The sequence below is a fragment of the Pagrus pagrus genome, assembly GCF_965226575.1.
Source record: "Pagrus pagrus genome assembly, contig: HAP1_SCAFFOLD_31, whole genome shotgun sequence".
NCBI lineage: Eukaryota > Metazoa > Chordata > Actinopteri > Spariformes > Sparidae > Pagrus > Pagrus pagrus.
In genome coordinates this window covers 462663-483754 of record NW_028175432.1, presented here as the reverse complement: position 1 = coordinate 483754, position 21092 = coordinate 462663, and the positions used below count along the sequence as shown (strand labels likewise).

Below are 21092 nucleotides of genomic sequence, written 5' to 3'. Positions count from 1 at the left end.
CAGTCAAAGCTTTATTGTAGAGTGGCAAAGAGAAAACCACTGTTGAAGAAAGCTCATTAAATCTCAACTAGTGTTCACCCAAAGGCATGCGGGTCAACTGGAAGAAGTTTCTTTGAATAAAAAAATATTATTCATTTAATTTGCTGAGTAGCACGTTACCTTTCCTTCGTTAAATCGCCATTACATTGTGACTTCCGCCGGTATGCTTTTAATGTGAAATCTGACCGGAAGTTGGCTGTCATACAACCGCCAGCGTAACAACTCCGAGCCACAGCAACAGCTCCGTGCCACCGCTGAAGTCGATGAAACAGGGTAAACAAGCGGCGTGTTCAGTAAGTATTCAGTATTTTCTTGAGATATACAGTAGCGTAATGCCATGACAGTTTGATGCGTTGTGTAGTCATTTATTTATTTACTAAAACTGTCGGCTTTCTTGTTTAAGGGTCGCTAGAGTTAACAGTCAGCTAATTAAGACAGTTATCAGAGTTTTCGGGTACCATGGTGGACTGACTCGTTAAAATTAAGGTCATTTGCATGTTCGGGTGTCAGTTATCTTATTTATTTTTCTTTTTTATCTGTGCCAGGGTAGGAGTATAGCGGCCATATTCATCGAGTCCATCACACCTGGTGTGGGGGGATGGGTGATTGGTTTCGCAGCACAATGCACTTGACTCGATCCAAATTTAACCTGAAGTCATGCTTATGTGGGCGACGATAATCCAACCATGTTGAAGCAGGCAAAGTTTTTAGAGCCATGCTTTTCAGACAAGGCGCAGTTAATTTCGAACGATTTTAATGTTGGTTGGTTATAGTTATTAAGCAGTGTAGCAAGCCAGGTTTTGCTTGGAATATTACTTAAAAACGTAGTGGACGTGTAACCTAAATCATGCCAGTGGAAATCAAATTCAGAGAATATATATCTTTATATCATAGAAGAAAATAATAAACGAGCAATATGTTAAATGAAGGATTTAGGGAACCTACTGTTGGAGCCATATTGCTCATATATGAAATGTTTCTGTTTGAATACTGGTATTTATGCGTTTTATTTTTATGTTTAGAATTATTATATTATTGTAGGCTACATATTTTCATGAAACAGTGTTATGCCTTGGTTAGTTGAAATGATTGTTCCCCCTATGGTTTGCTTATGGTATCATCTGTGGCTTGATGATTAATTGTCAGGTGTGTTTAAACGGGAAAGCAGGAAGTGATTTCCCTTGGACATGGACGGGGTGATCGTACAGTTTTTTAACCACCGAATACCATCAGTTTACTATCAGTTTCGTTTCATTTGTTGATTATCCATTGGTTGATCGTTTGGAATTGTGCATCCTGATTTATGGAGTTCGTTTGGGATCGCAATAAATTGCTTTGGATTAATTAAGATAGACTACTGGGCGATTGTTGGAAGGTGCGTCTGAAAAGGTTTACCCTGATCTAGACTCGACTGTACTGATTGATTTCATTACACAATAAACTCAATATTTCACAACTAAGTTTAGGTTGGATTTAACAGAAATTGAGTTGGCATAGCACAATAAAAAGAACAGAAGACCAAGTACTCTGTTGTTTGAGTCTCGTCATCAGTTTAAATGCTTCAAAAGTGGCAGGTGGAGAGAGATGGTAAAAATTGAATGTTTGCACTTCCTGTTTCTCAGTTTGCTAAGGGGAAGAGTCCATATGTTACTCAGGTAACATATTGTTTAAAACCCTGTAATCTAATTTAACTAGAAGTGATGCCTAAGCTATCTCATTTTTTATTAATTTCTTTGCAGTTTGAAATGCCACCAAGGATCAGTCTTCTTAAAGATGCCTGTCACCATGTTGTTTTAAAGACTGACAAAACATGGAGATTGGAGGTGAAGTACATCAATGCAGTGAAAGGTAAGATGGTGTTAGATTAGATTAGATTAGATTGTACTTTATTTATCCCTTGGGAAGGTTCCCTCAGGGAAATTGAGGTTCCAGCAGCATCACAAAGACCGACAGTACAGTAAAAAAGTAAAAAGAAAAGAAAAGCACACAGAGTTCAAATAGACAAAAAGTAGAAGTAAAAGCACAAAAAGAGCACAGTTGTGTGTAGGACAGGTACAGTGCAAGTATAAATATATAAATACAAAAATATAATAAATATAATAATATAAGAAAAATGGTACATTGCACAGTAGATATTGCACAGTTATTGTTGTTATTGCACAGAGATATTGTACAGTTATTGTAGTTACTGCACATTTACAGCACTACAGATCTAGGTGTTCAGGTCATGTTGAATGCACCTTCCCCACTCTCCTGCTACTCCTCCCCCTCCCACCAAGTGCAGAGTTATAGAGTTTGATGGCTCGTGGGACAAAGGAGTCTTTGAGTCTGTTTGTTTTGCACTTAGGGAGGAGCAGCCTGTTGCTGAGAATAAATGTTATTGTTGTTAGTGTTAAATGTGTTATTGTTTATCTGGCTGTCTATCTAGATGTATAGATGGACAAGTGGTGATACATTTCTTATCAGTACATATACTCCTTATCAGTTCTTTTGCTTACTATTTTCTTTTTCCAAGAATAGATTCAGAAACAGATGATGATAATTTTTTATTAATTTTTATGTTACATTATGTTGTTTCTAGAGCAGCAACAGTAAAGCTAACAGCAGGAAAAACCACTATATAAACTAATATATCACTAGAAATTAGTCAAAATGTCGGTAAAATAAATACATATTCTTGAAATCGTAATATTGAGTAAAGTTTAGAAAGGATACAGAATACAGACGTCATACAGTAACAGCCATTCATCCTGTCCTCCTCCCTCTGCTGAGGTGATGCACTGCCTGCATGTATCACCTCAGCAGCAGCTGCGTGGCTGAACCGTATACCAGCAGGGTCACCTTAATAGCTGGCAGTTGGCAGCACATCTCAATCATGCAGCCATGAAGTGAACTTAAATGTTGAAAAGGGAAAAAGCAGGAAGTGGAAGATAAAAATGATAAAAATGGATTTAAAATCCTTTATTCAAAACATGGCAAGGTACAGGAATGTGTTCTTGTGATGGATATAATAATGGATGCAATTTAATGTTTGGGTATTTCTTATAAGTGTAGGATGTACAGGAAGAACATGTGGGGGAGGTGTGTCGTCTTAAACGTGACTTGTATTGGGATGTCCTGATGTCAGCCTCCTGTATTCACCAGAGGTGGGAATTGTGGAGTCATCAAGTCATCTCCATGCCATGTATTTGTTCTGCTCAGTCACTGAACCAGGTGCATTCACTAATTAGCTCACCTTCCTGGCTGAAGAGCTGTGCTGATTGGACTCAGCTGGTTTAGTGCATGAAAAGAACAAATACAGGGCATGGAGATGATGTGATGACTCCACAATTCCCACCTCTGGTATTCACTCAGTCAGGATTAGGTGGCCCCCCTTACCAAGGTTATAAACATTTTTGCCCTCTGTTCACCATTTTGTACCCTGATGAATGCCTTTTAGGTTGAAACAGGGCAGTGTTTTATCGTTCCATAAGTAGCCATGTTTTGAACAGAGGCATTTAAATCCAACTCAAGTATTTTTGTCCTGCTCCATTGCTTTTTTTTTCTCATGTTGACCCTATTCTTTAAGAGCTCCAGCATTTTATTTAGTTTGACAGTATAAAGACAGGGCATGAGCACACCACTACCACTTTTTCATAAATTCTCGTTCTTTATCTACAGTGTTGTGTTTTTATACATTTAGCTACAGATCAAAAAACAATTGTAGTGGACATAATTTGTTTTTTTTGTCCTTAATTTTTTTCTTACAGGACGTGGTTTATTCACCCGAGTTTCATTCTGCAAAGGATACTTTGTAGTTGAATGCAGTGGAGATTTGATTGATGATGACGAAGCCCAGAGGGGAAGAAGCTCTTACCACCCCTCATGCTCTACATTTTTGTTTGCATTCAAGTGGAGAGGGAAAACACGGTGGTAAGAGTTTCAGTTACTATACTGCTTTATAGTTATATACATTGTTAAATTTTTTCTTCAACAATATCTTTATTAGATTTTTTAACAACCCTAGAGCTGAATGAAAGGGCAATGTACAACAATATGACAAATAGGTACCAGATCAGCCCATCCCCACAGGTCCGACCATACATTCCTACAGAGTGTGTACCAAGTCAGATTAGTAAGAATAAATACAAGCCTTCAGTATATCATAAAAGAAAGAAAGAAACAAACAAACATATATAGCCTAAAACACAACTGTTGCAGAGAGGGATTAAATGGCAGGGAGAGGTAGAAAAAAAAATTAAGACAAATAAAAATAAAGCTAGAAACAGCACCAAATGATGAATAAGCATGTTTAACAATCACATGACATTGTTTAAATATAAGAGGATTACTGTATTGTGGACTCCGTGTCCACATATGGTAGAAAACCACCCCAGATCTTTTGGAACTCTCCAGGTTTACCCTTCAAATTATACATAGTCTTTTCACCTGGTATGCATGATGCTAATACATCTTTCCAATGCATAGCTATACATTTGTTGGCTGTAATAAGGGCAATTCTAATAAATTTGAGTTGGTTTTTATTGACTTTCAACATAGATGTGTCACCCAGGAGAATTACTCTTAGCTCTGCGGGGATGGTTAGTCCTGTAATATCATTAAGCACTTTGACTATAGACATTTTATGTAGTCTGTCAGGGGTATAGTATGTTCTATGAATAAGATTGTATTGTGTAATTTTATGTCTAGAGTTAAAAGAAAAACACTGACTACTAGTACACAATGATCCCCTTCTTCAAAATTACACTCCAGGTCTTCTTCCTGTTTACATTTCACTCTTAGCTCTTCCCAACCTCTAATCTGAGAAATTCCTGAGTAAGAGTAGTATATTTACGCTGCCTGTGACGCATACCGGGACTTCTGTGAGATCGAAAGCTGTTGTTTACTGTGTCTCTCTCTTTCTCTATCCATCTTGGCTGTTTTTCTTCGATTTCTGAGTATTTCATAGTCAAACTGGTTTTGTACTGCAGCTAACGTTAGACTTTATAACTTGTACGTACTTTGTCGAACCGCTTTTCTGTTACTGGGTAGTCTGTTACTGCCCGGTTAGCTTCCTAGGCTTAGCCTAGCTCACTGCTTTTTGCCTTTCACCGCAGTCGACACAGCCTCGACAAACAAGTGTTACGATGGCTTGTGCTGACTGTTCTGCAGTTGCAGATAGGGTGTCTCTATTAGAGAGACGTGTCCGTGAGCTAGAACAGCTTCTCTCAGTTAGAAACACGGGCACTGCAGATAGTGTTAGCCCCAGGCCTGATAGCAGGCCTGCTAGCCTTAGCACTAGCTTAGTCTCGTCGGCAGCTGCTGTGGAATTTGTCCCTGCTCGGTCGCGGCGTGGAAGGCGCGGGAGCAAGCCACTGGTTGTGTGGTCTGAGAGCAGATGGCCTTCATGCTACTGGAGTCGGCGCTGCTGCTTTGTCTAGCAATATAGACAGGTGTTTGATGCAGGTTTGACATCAGGGATGTAGCATTTGGCAGGTCACAGGTGACTAGAGAGCCTGCTAGCGATACAGTCAATGCTGGTGTGGAGTCTAGTTAACATGGTATTGTAGTGCAGAGTACCAGACTGATACCCTAGTTTGCAACATTGAGACTGTCACCTTCCCTCGCCACTCTCTCATTGAATCATGCTCCAAATATGCGCGGGGCTTCTAACCGACGTGTACCCGGTTACACGTCTGAGATTTATGATCTCTTTCTATCGCAGTTGCCTCCATTCAACCGCCTCCTAATCCCATTCAATCAAAGCCATTCCAGTAGTTATCAGACAAAAACGTTTATTCAACGTTATTCTGTTATTCTTAACCCTGTTAAAAGAGCTTTTTCCTCACTCGAATCGAGGGTCGAAGGACAGAGGGTGTCGTCTCTGTACAGATTGTAAAGCCCTCTGAGGCAAACTGTGATTTGTGAATTTGGCCTATACAAATAAAATTTGATTTGATTTGATTCTTGTAGACCTATTTCAAATAGGTACTAAATTAAAGCCAACATAACAGATAAATCACAGAGCTTCATTTAACATTTTAAGGCTTAGGCCTACTTATGACAGAAAGTAAAATGAGTTGAAAATAAAATCTATCATTTTGACAGAAAAGAAAACGTGAGTGAAAGCTGAAAAAGGTTTAACCTTCTTCTTTAATCATTGTTTTAACTATTTCTCACAGTTGTACAATTTGTTTTTAAACTTATAGTTCAAACTGCATCCCTCTCTCGCAACGGAAGCTGCCTCTGAATTTTAATACGTCTCATAGTAAAAGTAATCTGGAATTGGCGATAGAAAGAAACTAAAAAAGAAGCCAAAGTATGCTGAAGTGAGAGGAAAAAACTTCACCTTTATATCCACAAAGCTAAAAAAGTAGAGGGGGAATCTCACAATTATTCACTAAAACTGTCCGGGGGGGATGTTTTTTTCCTCCTCTTTAGACGCGAGGATATGTGATCAGGTCGTAAAAAGCCGACACAGAACACCAACCAACAATATAATGTATACAACAACACGTAACAATAAAGGCTAAAATAAAAAGCCATTACAATTTTTTTTCGATTGCTAAGGAGCATTGGTCGAAACTGAAGCGACATGTTCAAAACTCTTAACACAGTCTGCATTTCCATCTTGCAGCTCAGCTCAACAGTTAATCTCATGCCCAAAAGTGTGTCTCACAACACACACAATCACTCTTAACAAACGGAACGGCAAAATACTAACAACAAAGAACATTACATCAAATACATCTTATATTTCAAGTTTGAATGATTTTTGTCAGGTAAATCAGTATTTTATATAGGATCTTTTGCACTTTAATGGTTCTAAATTATAGTATATGCTGTAATATATTGCAACAACACTGAATCAGGAATGCAGAGATTTATTCAAGAACATTTGTGCTTTTGCATAAGTACTTCAGGACCATACAAAAAATAAAGATTACGTAAACAGAATAATGCAGAATCTCAGAATTCCAGGGGTAGAATACAAATTACAGTAAGAGATAAAACTAAACTCCTTCCTCTCCTGGCTGCTCTTCTCTCTCTACCAACTTTGCCCGCTGCTCTTTGATCCATACTTGCACAGGAAAAAGAATCAGAAGCCACTCCTTTTGTATATGCTGTTATGGCTACTCTTGCATTCAAAAAAGGTCAGAGTAGTTTCTGAGGAGGAGGTCCACGACTCACTAAATAATAAGCACTCGCGGAGATGTTTCCAGTTTCAACAAAAAGTTTTGAATTTATTTACATAAACAGAAATATTCTCCGGGTTGACTTCAGACAATGAGCAAATAAAAAACGTAATTTAGTGGTTGATAAACTGTTTCACTCCTCACTCCTTCAACGCAAAAAACAGACAAAAGCACAAACCAGCTGTCCTCTCTCCCTAATCACAGGAGGAGGATGGCCTGACTAGGAGGAGGGACCTGAGCAGCAAAACGATCATAAATAATAGTTCATGTACAATATATATCCTGAATAGTCATCCTTATCATTAGCATTATTTTATACCATTACCATATACCATTTTCCAAATAATTAATACAAAGAATCAATAGGCTCCAACATCCCGGCCCCTAATTGTTGGCTTTAGCAAAACAATTACATAAATAAGATTCAAAAGGAGCCAAAATAGAACAATTACACAAGGGAAATTAATTATGCTCTTTAAATTCAAAGTCCATTCAGTTACTCGATGATGACTATCTGTCTTCTCAAAGTTCATAATCGTGTCAGAATATCTGAAACGGTCCATAGTGAAGGCTGGAAAATCACGGCCTCTCTCCATTTATCCTGCTGCCTCCATTAGAAGACAGAGCTTATCTATTGGTCGTTGAATCGCACTGCTTTTGGTTTTAACCAAAACACTTCTCACACAGCCCTTGGCATCTGGAAATGTCTTTACAACACGGCCCATAATCCATGAGTTCCTTGGTGCTGCGTTATCAACAATGATGACCAGATCTCCAGGACTCAAGTTCCTTTTTATGCTCTTCCACTTACTTCTTTCTTGCATGAGAGGAAGATACTCTTTTGTCCACCATCTCCAGAAGAGATCTGTAAGGTACTGTGCTTGTCTCCACCTCTTCCTTGAATAATGATCTCCTGGTGGCATAGTTGTTTCGCTTTCAGTTGGAGCAAATGGTTTGGGGTTGGTGGTTCCAAATCATTGGGTTCACTTGACACTGTAGTTATCGGTCGGTCATTCAGGATGGCTTCTACCTCACACAGTGCTGTTGATAGAGTTTCATCGTCCAGCGTTTGTTGTTTTAGAACAGATGTGAGGATCTTTTTGACTAGTCTGATCAGTCTTTCCCAGACTCCGCCGTGGTGGGCTCACAAAGGAGGGTTAAGTCCATTTTACTCCCTCTGTTAAAAGGGTGTTTTGAATCTTCTGATGATTCAGCTCTTTCAAAGCTTCTTGTAGTTCCCTTTGGGCCCCGACAAAGTTTGTCCCACAGTCCGTCCTGATACTTATAACTGCTCCTCTCCTGCAGATGAATCTGCGTATAGCATTTATGCATGAGTCTGTGGTTAGGAAGTTTGCCATCTCCAGGTGGATAGCTGACTCACCAGGCAGTGTGTCTGACTCCTTCTTAGCTGACTTAGCAATTTAAGTAGTTTTTTCACCTTCAATATCCAGGCTACGGACCTCTGAAGTCGGTTCCATGATGAGTGATACTTGATTAATGTGCATATCGGATGTTGGTTTTCAATCCTCACAGTTAACTGTGATCTCCTTTTCCACACTGTTAACTGTGACCTCCTTTTTCACCTCAGGGTCATTTGCTGATATCTCTCCTAGACCTTGTGTGATCTTTGGCCATGTCTTTTTTTCCTCTGACCAGGTATTCAGGACCTCTCAGCCATCTTGATCTTAAGAAAGATTCCACGTGCAATCCTCGTGATGCGTCGTCAGCTGGATTGTCTCTTGAATTTATGTATCTCCACTGGCTTGTGTGAGAGAGATCATGGATCATTGCAACTCTGTTGGATACAAATGTATGAAATCTCTTTGTTTGATTGTGAATATACTTCAATACAGGTGTACTATCTGTCCAGAAAGTTGAATCTGTGAGTGGTAAATGCAGCTCCTTCCTCAGCATCCGATCCACTTTTACAGCCAATGTTGCTGCAGTGAGTTCAAGCCTGGGTATGGTGATCTGCTTGAGAGGTGAGAGTCTGGCTTTTCCAAATATAAAGGAGATATGGATTTTGCCTTGGTGATTTGTTAGTCTAAGGTAGCTTACTGTACCATAACCTGACTCACTTGCATCGCAGAAGTGATGCAGCTCAGCGGTCGCCACTGGGTCGTAGTTCTCAGGCTTTATACATCTTGCTGCTTGAAACCCACGTAACTGAATTAATTCCCCGATCCATCTCTGCCAGGGCATTGCAAATTCCTGTGGAATAACTTGATCCCATCCATACCTGGATTTGCAGAGCTCTTGCAGTAGTTGTTTGGCTTTCAGGATGAAAGGAGAGAGAAAACCTAATGGGTCATAAACTGAACTTACTGTGGAGAGTATACCTCTTCTGGTTGCAGGCCGGCTGTTGACAGTTACTTTAAAGCTGAAGGTGTCACTGTGGGTGTTCCAGTGGATTCCAAGTGCAGGCTCGACTGTGATTTGTTCTTTCAGCTTTTCTTTACCCAGGTCCAGTTCCTTGACTGCCTTTGCTCTGTGATGCTCAGGAATGCTTGCTAACACCTCACAGTTATTGCTGACCCATTTTGTCAATGTGAAACCTCACTGATCGCAGGCTTTAGTGAGATCTTTGACAAGCTTTATGGCTCGGTCTGCTGTTGCCACAGATCGGAGGCAATCGCCCACATAAGTTAGTTTTGATGGTTTTCATAACTTCATCAGAGTAATGCTTCTGGTTGTCATCAGCAGTTTGACGCAGGGCAAAATTAGCAATGCTCGGGGATGATACAGCGCCAAAGAGGTGAACTTTCATCCTGTAAACATCAAGCGGTTTGCTGATATCACCCTCTGGCCACCACAAAAACCTCAGAAAGTCTCTGTCCTTTTCATCAACATGTACTTGATAAAACATTGCCTCAATGTCTGCCATAACTGCAGTTTGTTCTTGGCGAAACCTTAATAGCACTCCGATGAGGGCGTTTGTTAAGTCTGGACCTTGGAGGAGCTCCTTATTCAGAGACGTTCCTTGAAATGAGGATGTACAGTCAAACACCACCCTCAGTTTGAGTTTTCGCTTGTGGTAGATGCCATCATGTGGGATATACCAGACCCGTCCATCCCCTCTGCGAAGCTGCTGAGGTGGAACCTTCTCTCCATAACCCTTTTTGAGAATGTCCTCCATGAAGGAGGTGTATTCCTCGGCATACGTCTTATCCTTCTTAAATTTTTTCATAAGGTGCAGTGTGCGTTCCTTTACCGTATCATAGTTATCAGGCATGACCTTGTCTTTATCCCTGAAAGGCAGTGGTAAATGACAGTGGCCATCTTTAAGGAATGCTGAGCTGGAATCAATCTCCATAAAACGTTTATCCTCAACTGACATCTCAATTTTCTCCTCATACATGTTCTCAGAGAAATCCTGGTTATATTGTCTGATGAGTAGATCCTTCAACTCAACAACAGAGATTCTGTTACTTGACACTGCAATGGGCCCAGCACGTTCTGCAGGACTATTAACACTGAGTGGTCCAGTTACCACCCATCCCAGTAAGGTTTGGACTGCATATGGTCCATTATCATGACTGTTTATTATTTTCCATGGCTCCATTGCTCGAGGAACATCAGTCCCAATGAGGAGTTCAATGTCTGCCTCAATTTCCTTTAACTGAGATAAGGCCACCTCTCCAAATCAGCTTCTGTGATTATGTTTTCCTTTGAGACAGGGATTTTGTTCTGCGTGTAAACTTTCGGCAGGTCCAGATATGTGCAGCCCTCCAAGTCTCCCACCTCCAGTCCTCTGACCTCATAGGTCCCTGCAGGGTTTTCCTGTCCCATTGTTCGCAAAAGTATCTCTGTTTTGCGTCCTTTCGCATTCAACAGGTTCATTAGATTTTCTGTGCAAAATGTTGCTGTGCTGCCTGGATCGAGGAAGGCATAGGTCTGAATATACCTGCTCCCTTTTGCCACCTTAACTCTGACTGGAACAATCGCAAGTGCACAGTCTCTCCCGGCCCCAGTTCCATCACCTGCTGAAACGAGCACTGCTTATGGGGTTATCTTCTGTCTCAGCAGTGGCTTTTGGTTGATTTTCCTGTTTTGGGCCTTTTGCACTTTGAATATGAAGTACAGTAGGATGTTTCATTTGACAAACTTGACACATTAATCTTCTTTTTTGCTTAGATGACCTTTTAGTAGGCAACCAAAGCAGTATCCATGGCTTCTTAAGAATTCAACCTTGTTGTCATGTGACTGTGTTTTGAATTGTGGGCGGTCGATCAGAGTGCGTTTTACAGCGCATCCTGCTTTCTCTGTATTCACTGCTACTGAAGTAGCGAAGCTGCTGTTTTTGCCTCTTATTAATTTTGGTTCATTTTTACTTCTTGGGATAGACTTTTTTGTTGTCATTTGGTCTTGAATGTCCCCGAACAACGGATCCAAAAGCATCTTAGAATGTTTTTCCACAAAATCCACAAGGTGCTGAAATCTGATTCTCCTGCCAGTTCTCTGTTGTGTCTCATAGGCTGTGGTTCGCCACCTTTCCCGGAGTTTGTAGGGTAGTTTGGATGCTATTCGCCTTAGGTTTGATGGGATCTCGAGTTCCTCTAAATACTGTAAATCTTGCATTACATTACAACATGCTCTCAAATACATTGCATATGCATGCAGCGTTTTCCCATCCTCGGCTTTAATCGCTGTCCAGTTCAAGGCTTTTTCCAGGTAAGCTCCAGAAACTTTCATTTCATTCCCAAAGTGCTCTTTTAAGAGGTGTCTTGCTTCACTATAGCCCCTGCTCCCATCCATGTGCAAGTCTCTTGGTAAACCAGAGATAAACTGCTCAAGATAGTAGAGTCTGTCCTGATTATTTTTAGTCTTGTCTTCAATCCAAGTGTTCAAATGCATGGATAAAAGACTGATATGCCAATGGGTTACCATCAAACACAGAAATCTCTCTTGCAGGTAACAGACAGGTTTTGCTGTGAGACAATGAGTTCTGCTAAGTCATTTGTCTTTGTCTTTGAATAACCACATCCAAGTTATCATGAGCAGCATTAGTTATGGTGTGATTATGATTTGCAGTTTCGTTTTTATGTTTTTCAGTTAAATTCTTGTTTTGAGGTTTATTTTCTGGTGTGTTGGTACCCCTTGTAGGTGGAGGTCTGTGGAGACTTAAGATGGTTTGGTGAAGTGGAGTTTTGGGTATTGCACCTAACTGTGCAAATTCTACATTGCTCTCCATTGTTTCTGGTTCATGGTGAGAGTCATAATACTCCTTCATGCCATCACCCAGAGCTTCCTGATCCACCTCATCACTTTGAAGGATTTTTATTTTAGCAGTTGATGCTGCGAGGTCTGCTTCCAGCTCCATTTGCTCCATCTTTGATTTCAGTTTTGTTTCCTCCAGTTGCAAAGTGTGTTTTTCTTTCAATGCAGCAGCTCGAGCCATCACAGCAGCTTGTTCCGCTTTGGCCTTTTTTAACTCTGAGGAGACTGAGGAAGATCTGGAGGTTGATGATCCAGTGGAAGTGGAAGACTTTGATTTGTGTGACACATTTGATATGCTGTCCAGTGGTCCAACTTTTGATTGTGCAATTTCTCTTTTCCATGTTTCAACATCTTTCATGAAGTAATTCAGGTTAGTTATTCTGGGTTCATACCAGTCATAATAATCATTTTCCTTTTCCTCCTCTGATAAGAGCTCTTGCACAGATTTGTGAGCATTTTTAAATTCATCCACAGCTCCTTTAAACGCTTCAAATGTGTCATTGACTTTATCAACATTTCCAACGTCAGTCATCAAAGCCTTTATTTCATTTGTCCTCCTCGTGCATGCTCCCAATCTGCCTCTGCGCGAAGCAATGCGCGATTTCAACATGTCCTCAGACTCAGTTGCGGTCTCAGGTGTGTCAGACATCATCACAAATAACCACACAAATTCCTTTAATTTCCGTTAAGTTCATTCTTAAACATCATTCCAACGTCCCCGTTTTATTGCAATCCACATCCACAATCCACAACTTTGCCTTCCATAGTGTTCGATTGTTTCTTTGTAGCGCAACGGCGCATTCGTTCATAGAGTCGATCAGCTGATTTTAGTCACGGCCCGCCGGCTGCTTTCTTCATCTGTCGGCGAGTGATCCGCCGACTTTCCACTTTCCTTCCTTGCATTCAAAAAAGGTAAAAAAAACCCTAGTTTCTGAGGAGGAGGTCCACGACTCACTTAATAATAAGCACTCGCGGAGATGTTTCCAGTTTCAACAAAAAGTTTTGAATTTATTTACATAAACAGAAATATTCTCCGGGTTGACTTCAGACAATGAGCAAATAAAAAACGTAATTTAGTGGTTGATAAACTGTTTCACTCCTCACTCCTTCAACACAAAAAACAGACAAAAGCACAAACCAGCTGTCCTCTCTCCCTAATCACAGGAGGAGGATGGCCTGACTAGGAGGAGGGACCTGAGCAGCAAAACGATCATAAATAATAGTTCATGTACAATATATATCCTGAATAGTCATCCTTATCATTAGCATTATTTTATACCATTACCATATACCATTTTCCAAATAATTAATAGGCTCCAACATATGCTTTCTAATGAGGCCAAACGCAGTGAGACAGTTAAGCCCACATGCATTTCTGTTTTGCAGACTGTGTTAAGAGTTTTGAACATGTCGCTTCAGTTTCGACCAATGCATCTTAGCAATCGAAAAAAACTAACAGTTTTTGTTTTCAGCAGGACGACATTTGCGCATGGAGAAGATGAGCGCCGCGCTCTTCTCAAGTCCTCCGCAGCCTATTCTACACAGCAGCTGTCTTGCCTTTAAGTGGTCTCGCTGGTCTGAAAAACACAAATAGCTGTGGCCGCGGGTTTTTTTTATATATCACAGAACATTGTGCCCTATGCATCTATTGTGTATGCGGATAACTGCACTAGTGGGAACATTTAATTGTATAGTTAGTTAATGTTTTTATCTGAAGCTTTTAGGCAACATTATCACCCCTAAAAATACTATAGGCCTATATATTGGTGAGAAATAAACGAGGAGGAAAAATGACGCGTAAACTTTTCTAAACGGTTATGATTTATTATCCGCGTACCCGTTTACACGTGTAGATGTTGACACCCCTATAAACCACAATAATTTAATCTTGATCTCCACCTCTGACAGTGGGGAAATGTCTTAGCAAGCACCTTACACAGTCTCGCATAATAAAATACCAAAGCTAATCACAATGGCATCCCGTCATCCCTACCTGCATAGGCAGCCAAATCTAACTACTAAAAGGTACCTTGTTCCAATTCCTTGGCTTTATTAATATTAGATCACTGTCAACCAAAGCCTTACTGATTAATGATTTGATTACTGATCATAAGCTGGACATGATTGGCTTATGTGAAACATGGCTGAAATCTAATACTTTTCTGCCATTAAATGAAGCCTCCCCTCCTGATTATAACTATGCCCATGTTGCTCGGGCCTCTAACCAGGGAGGAGGCGTTGCTCTAATCTACATCTATCTATTTTCAGTTTAAGCTCCAACCAGGAAATTAAATTTACTTCTTTTGAGGCCCTGGTGTTAAAACCATCTCCATCAAGTAGTAACAGGCTTTCCCCTGGTGGTAATCTACAGACCTCCAGGGCCTTATTCCCAGTTCCTAGAAGAATTCGGTGAATTTATTGCAGATCTTGTAACTAGTTCAGATAAGATCCTAATTATTGGGGATTTCAATATCCACTTAAATAAGCCTTCTGACTCTCCTAGTCAGTACTTCTCAAATGGTGGGGGGCGCGGTGAGGTGTCGGGGAGGCGTGAGAGGCAGGTCAGGACTTTCATTTCATTTTCATTTTCCACTGTCATTATTAGTAGCCCCATTCACACTGCTGTTTGCATGCGGGGATCCTGCGCCAATTCTCCCCATCTGCCTCTGTGTGAAAGTTTCAGATGCGGCGAGGGGTGAAATTTCCCTCTGCCTCTGATGCTCCTACGGAGGTATCAGAGGCACAGTATTGGCGAACCGAACCAGTGTGAGCAGATAAGCTGACGGTGGGGAGCGGGGGGTTGTCGATCTGATGGTGTTCACTGTGTGATAACTAAACAGGTCCGACACTCAATAAAATATAGAGAAATGTCCCACAAAGCAATGTTACAGGACCAAACAACAGTAACGTGGTAACTGGTCGTGTCTTTGGCAACTTATGAGGAAAAAAATACAGCAATTATATGTGGAAAAGTGTCTGTCAGCCTGTCGGTCCAACCGACTCTTCGTCACATTTCTGCCCGAAAAACGGCGTCTGTCCCCGGCAAAAAACTTTAACTCGGCAAGTGTTTGTCGCGGTGAAAAACATCACTGCTAAGTCAGCCCTACTGACCGAGACTTCAGTGATCTTTCCTCCATAAAACAGCCTCCCTTCCCTGCGAGTGACAGACGGCGTCCCGTTTACTGATGGTGATTATGTAATTAAGAGAAAAATGTAACTTTGTCATTTTCCAGGATGTTTGGTGGGTCAGGATCCCACATTAACTGCATCCATATGATGATAAGTGTGTACATGTTTAGATTTGTCAGTGCGTAGTAAAATAACGTTTAAAAAAAAGCAATATTGTTGCAAATGTTGCACAAAAAAAATTAAAAAGTCCTTTTTGAAAAGGAATAAGCTGATGAAGCTGACAAGTGACCAATGTTTACAGTTTAAAGTTTTGAATGTTAATGTGTTAAGTCTATAAAAATGCACATCCCAGTGAATCATTTGCGCTTTTTTCTCTGTTTTGAGAATCACAGTCTTGTTTAAATGTTACAAATTGAGTTAATAAACTAAACTTGGAAATTGTTTGAAGTTGTTGCAGATGTTAACAGATGAGATGAGATGCAGATGTTTTTAATCTATTTTGATAATCAGGTGATTGTATGCAGAATGCTGGTGCCAGCAACTCATACAGTGGTTTATACAGATAAATGAATAATTATTATCAGGTTCTCAATAATATTTCAATTCAGGGGGGGTGTGAAAAAATTTCTGTCCTCTAGGGGGGGCATGACAGAAAATAGTTGAGAACCACTGCTCTAAGTAAAGCTTTTTTGGGTCTGCTCGATATGTCTAGCTTTACTCAGCTCGTTCATGAACCTACTCATTCCAGTGGTAACACTCTGGATTTGATTCTTTCCCATGGATTAGATGCGTCAGCCCTGAATGTTGCTTCCGTCTCCTCTGCTGTGTCGGACCACTCTCTTATTACATTTGAAGCGTCATTAGCCTGTCCCTGTATCAATGACACAAATGTTTCCACCTCTCGTCATATCAGCCCGGCAATCATAGCGACACTCTGTGATAAATTGGCTGGGGTCCTGGCCCCTTTTGCGATTGCGACAAAGCCTGTGGAAAAATTCACCAATTAAGTTAACTCGGTAATCGTTTCTCTCCTCGATTCTGTGGCACCGGTCTCTACCAAGACAAGACGACCAAAGAAATCTTCTCCCTGGTTTACTAATGAAACCCGAGATCTCAAACAGGCCTGCAGGAAAATGGAACGTGCATGGCGAAAATCTAAATTAGTCGTTTTTCATCTTGCATGCTGTCATAGTGTACTTAATTACAAGCGTGCTCTTAATGCCACTAGAACAGCATATTTATCTGGCCTAATAAACAATAATAAACACAATCCTAGATTTCTCTTTGACACTGTGGCTAAACTTAATCAAAAAACCACAGTCTGTGAGCTGTACATCCTTTAATGCAAATGATTTCTTAGATTTCTTTTGCAATAAAATTGATGATATTAGAGCCAAAATTAATTCATCATCTCTGGCTTCCTCGTCAAAGTTGATTATAAAACAGCCTTCTGCCGATTCTCAGTTAGCCCCGGCTCTAAACAATTTTGAAGATATCTCCCCTGAGATATTGTCTAAAATTGTCTCATCCTCAAAGCCAACTACCTGCATCCTGGACACCCTTCTGGCAAAACTGTTTAAGGATCTATGGCCAGCACTGGGACCTACAATGTTAAATATTGTTAACTTATCGCTCATGACAGGTGTTGTCCCTGCTAGTTTTAAGTCTGCTGTGGTTAAGCCTCTACTTAAGAAACCCCACCTTGACCCAGGATCTCTAAATAATTATAGGCCAGTATCCAACCTTCCCTTCTTCTCCAAAATCTTAGAAAGAGTTGTGTCCCAGCAACTTTCAGGCTACCTAACTAATAACAATCTCCTGGAACCTTTTCAATCAGCTTTCAGAGCCTGTCACTCCACCGAAACTGCCCTTACTAAAGTGGTAAAGGACATCTTACTTACTTAATTTCGATTTAGACTCTACCTCAGTGCTTCTGTTACTAGATCTCAGTGCTGCATTTGACACCACAGGTCACGGCATATTGTTATATTGTATATATAAAAGTACTACATCGATATTTACTGATGTGAAGTATGGTGTTCCATACTCGGAGTTTGGGAATACAGAGTTAGGGAATACATTTCCACTATGTGGAACTATGTGGACGACACTCAGCTGTATGTGCCCATCAAAGCTGATGATAAATCTCAAATCGCCAAATTGGAGACCTGCCTGTGTGCCGTGAAGAGCTGGATGTCAGAAAATTTCCTGCTCCTAAATTCGGATAAAACTGAGATGCTGGTCATTGCTCCCCCTCGACAGAGACACCCCTTTGAGAAATAACACAACTGTCGAGAGTTACTGTCACGTGATCAAAGTTCAACTGTTAAGAATTTAGGTGTTACTTTTGACTCTAGCCTCTCTTTCCATCAGCACATAAAAGAAATTACCAAGATCGCTTTTTACCACCTGCGCAATATGGCCAAAATTAGGTCCTTCCTGTCCACGGCCTTTGTTTCGTCTAGGCTGGATTACTGCAATGCCTTATTTTCGGGTCTTCAACATGGGAGCACTAAAGGTCTTCAGATGGTTCAAAATGCTGCAGCTAGAGTCTTAACATGTACAAGAAAATTTGATCATATTACACCAATCTTAGCCTCACTGCACTGGCTCCCAATACATATGAGATCAGACTTTAAGGTGCTGCTGATGACATACAAAACTGTACACAGCCTTGCCCCGTCGTACATGTCAGATCTTATTATACTGTATTCTCCAACTCGTGCACTACGCTCTCAAAATTCAGGGCTCCTGATGGTTCCCAGGGTTAAGAAGAAGTCAGCTGGCTGCAGGGCTTTCTCCTATCAGGCCCCCTTCCTCTGGAATAAACTCCCAGCTGATATTAGACAATCTGGCTCTATTGACGCCTTTAAATCTAAACTCAAAACTCACTTTTTCTGACTTGGCCTTTAATTAGTCCTTGACATCGACTGCTAGCTTCTTCGGTGGGTCAACTCAGTCTCAGTGAGTAAGCTATAGTATTAGACGCCACATTGTCCTGCCGACGAGTAATAATCTGCTTATTCTGATTAACATTGCATTTCTATAACCTTGTTTTTCTTTCTGTTCCCACAAGGTGCAAGCTGTGTCACTTTCTCCCCCTCTTTCTCCTCCTACTCTCTTTTCATTCAGGCTCCCTTCTGATGAACTCAGGCCCCAGAGACCATCTACCTCTCCTGGCTCCTACAGCCCCACATACTGTCAGATCTGGATTGTCACACCCGGGCTCCGTTGGATCGTTCCTCTCCTTGTTTCGCTATCTCCTTATAACTGTATTCCTGTAAATTTTGAGGCCTCCTCATTCTGATCTCTCTCTCTACTACTAATTATCCTGTGTGGCCTGCCCTCTTCCAGGTCACCACGGTGGACAGGAGGTCGTGTGGCTCGGGCACCCCCTGACGATGCCTTGTCCTGCTCAGTCGTCTCCTGGATCCACATACTTTACATATATAATTTTTATCAGATTTTCTGTCAATGCAACCTGTAAACTGTGATTGCTGTTCTTTCTGTACATGCGACATCTATTGCATGACTGTCCGTCCTGGAAGAGAGATCCCTCCTCTGTGGCTCTCCCTGAGGTTTCTTCCGTCGTCTTTTTTTTCTGGTTAAAAGGGTCTTTTTTTTTTTTTTTTCCCCATCAAGATGGCAAGTTTTTCCTCACTCGAATCGAGGGTCTAAGGACAGAGGATGTCGTTCACTTTACAGACTGTAAAGCCCATTGAGGCAATGTGATAACTTGGAACAAAACTTAATAGAATATGAACAGGTTATAGATCCGGAACATAATCTTTTTAAAAACAAACACCAGTTGCTGTTGTTATACAGAAAACAGTTTAACAATATTACTGTTGAACATGGGATAAATATTATTCATTTTAACAGTAGAATTTATATGCAAACTTCCAAAGTATAAAAGAATATCTAATGCAGTTCAAAAAGCCTTTTAACATTATAGCCATCTTAGAAACATGGCTTGACGAAGAGAGAGGTACAGATTTTGTTTTGCAGGGATAGGAACTTAATTGCATTAATAGAGGGAGCAAAACTGGAGGAGACGTGGCTCTATTTGTTGACAAAGGCCTCACAAGGTTGTGGACAATATGTCAGTAATCATGGATGATGTAATGGAGTGTGTTACTATTGAAATATGTATTGGAAAAAAAGAAAAATGTCATTGTCAGTTGTGTGTATAGGAAACCTGGTTCAAACATTGAAATCTTTATAGAAAATATGGAAAGGGTATTCGCTAAAGAAAAGCAAAAAAGTCAATTATGTCTGTGGGGATTTTAACATAGCCTTGTTGAATCCCAACAACCATAAAATGACGGATGCATTTGTGGAAGCAATGTATAGTATGAGTTTATTTCCAACGATTACAAAACCAACCAGAATAACATCTCACTGTCACTCTGATTGACAATATTTTTACAAACAATATGGAGAGTAGTACTGTTAGTGCATTATTATTTAATGACATTAGTGATCACCTGCCTGTCTTTGCGATTCATGAATGTAACTACAATAGGAACTGGGGGTGTAATGAAGTTAAATACAGGAGAGTAAGATCTGAGGAAACTATAGCTGCATTTAGGAATGATTTAATTAATTATGATTGGAAAGTTTGTGAAGACACTGATAATTATTTTTAGACATATTCAAAAATGAGTATGACAAAAGCTGTCATATGTATATATATATGCAAACAATGTAACAAGAATAAGTATTCTGAAAACCCCTGGATGACTAAGGGACTGCAAAATGCCTGTAAGAAAAAGAATACTCTGTATAGGCACTTCATAAAATATAGAACAAAAGAGGCGGAGATTAAATATAAGAAATACAAAAAGGCATTAACTAATATTATGAGAGTATGTAAGAAGGGTTATTATAATAAAATATTAGAGAATAATAAAAACAATGTAAAAAGTATATGGAATATATTAAAGGTATAGTTGGTAATCCTGTTCAGAAACACTTTTTGTTATACTGGGTGAAATGGCCTTTCCATCCTGAGAGTAGTCCATACATAATGTGTTCAGAAAAATAAACAAAATAAATCATACCTCTGTGGCAGCTGCAGGCCTGTAAAATCTCTGACCAATCCCTCCCTCTCAGTCAGAGTTTAAAGAACCGTTGCCGGATATATTCAACACAGTCCACATGAGCTGTGTCCAAATTCAGGGGCAGCATCCTTCAAAGTGCGGATTTGAAGGCCAATCACAACGCTGCGCGAAGGATGTCCAAATTCGAAGGCTCCTCCAAATGCAGCCCACAAATGCAGCCTGCTTCTCCCGCTTTTTGGAGGACGGACCGCTACTGTCCTTCGCGGCCTCCCATATCCCAAGATCCTTTGTGCGCCGCTGCTCAGTCACGAAAAAGAAGAGGGAAAACTGAACAATGGCGACATCAAGTGGCGCGGACTTGACATTTAAATGTAAGTTCTGGGTTTATACTCGGTTTTTACTCATTTGATCATCCATTGCCAGATATGTTAAACTTCAGCGGACTTTCAGTTAAAATACGTGACCCTGG

General features: G+C 40.5%; 1 long non-coding RNA gene across 1 annotated transcript; it reads left to right on the top strand.

The window, feature by feature from the left end:
* The first annotated feature begins 243 nt into the window (after window positions 1–243).
* Window positions 244–20524, top strand: LOC311253664. Its single transcript, XR_014621775.1, has 4 exons — window positions 244–332; window positions 1779–1887; window positions 3789–3951; window positions 18637–20524. It is a non-coding gene; the product is annotated as an uncharacterized lncRNA (long non-coding RNA).
* Window positions 20525–21092: the final 568 nt, after the last annotated feature.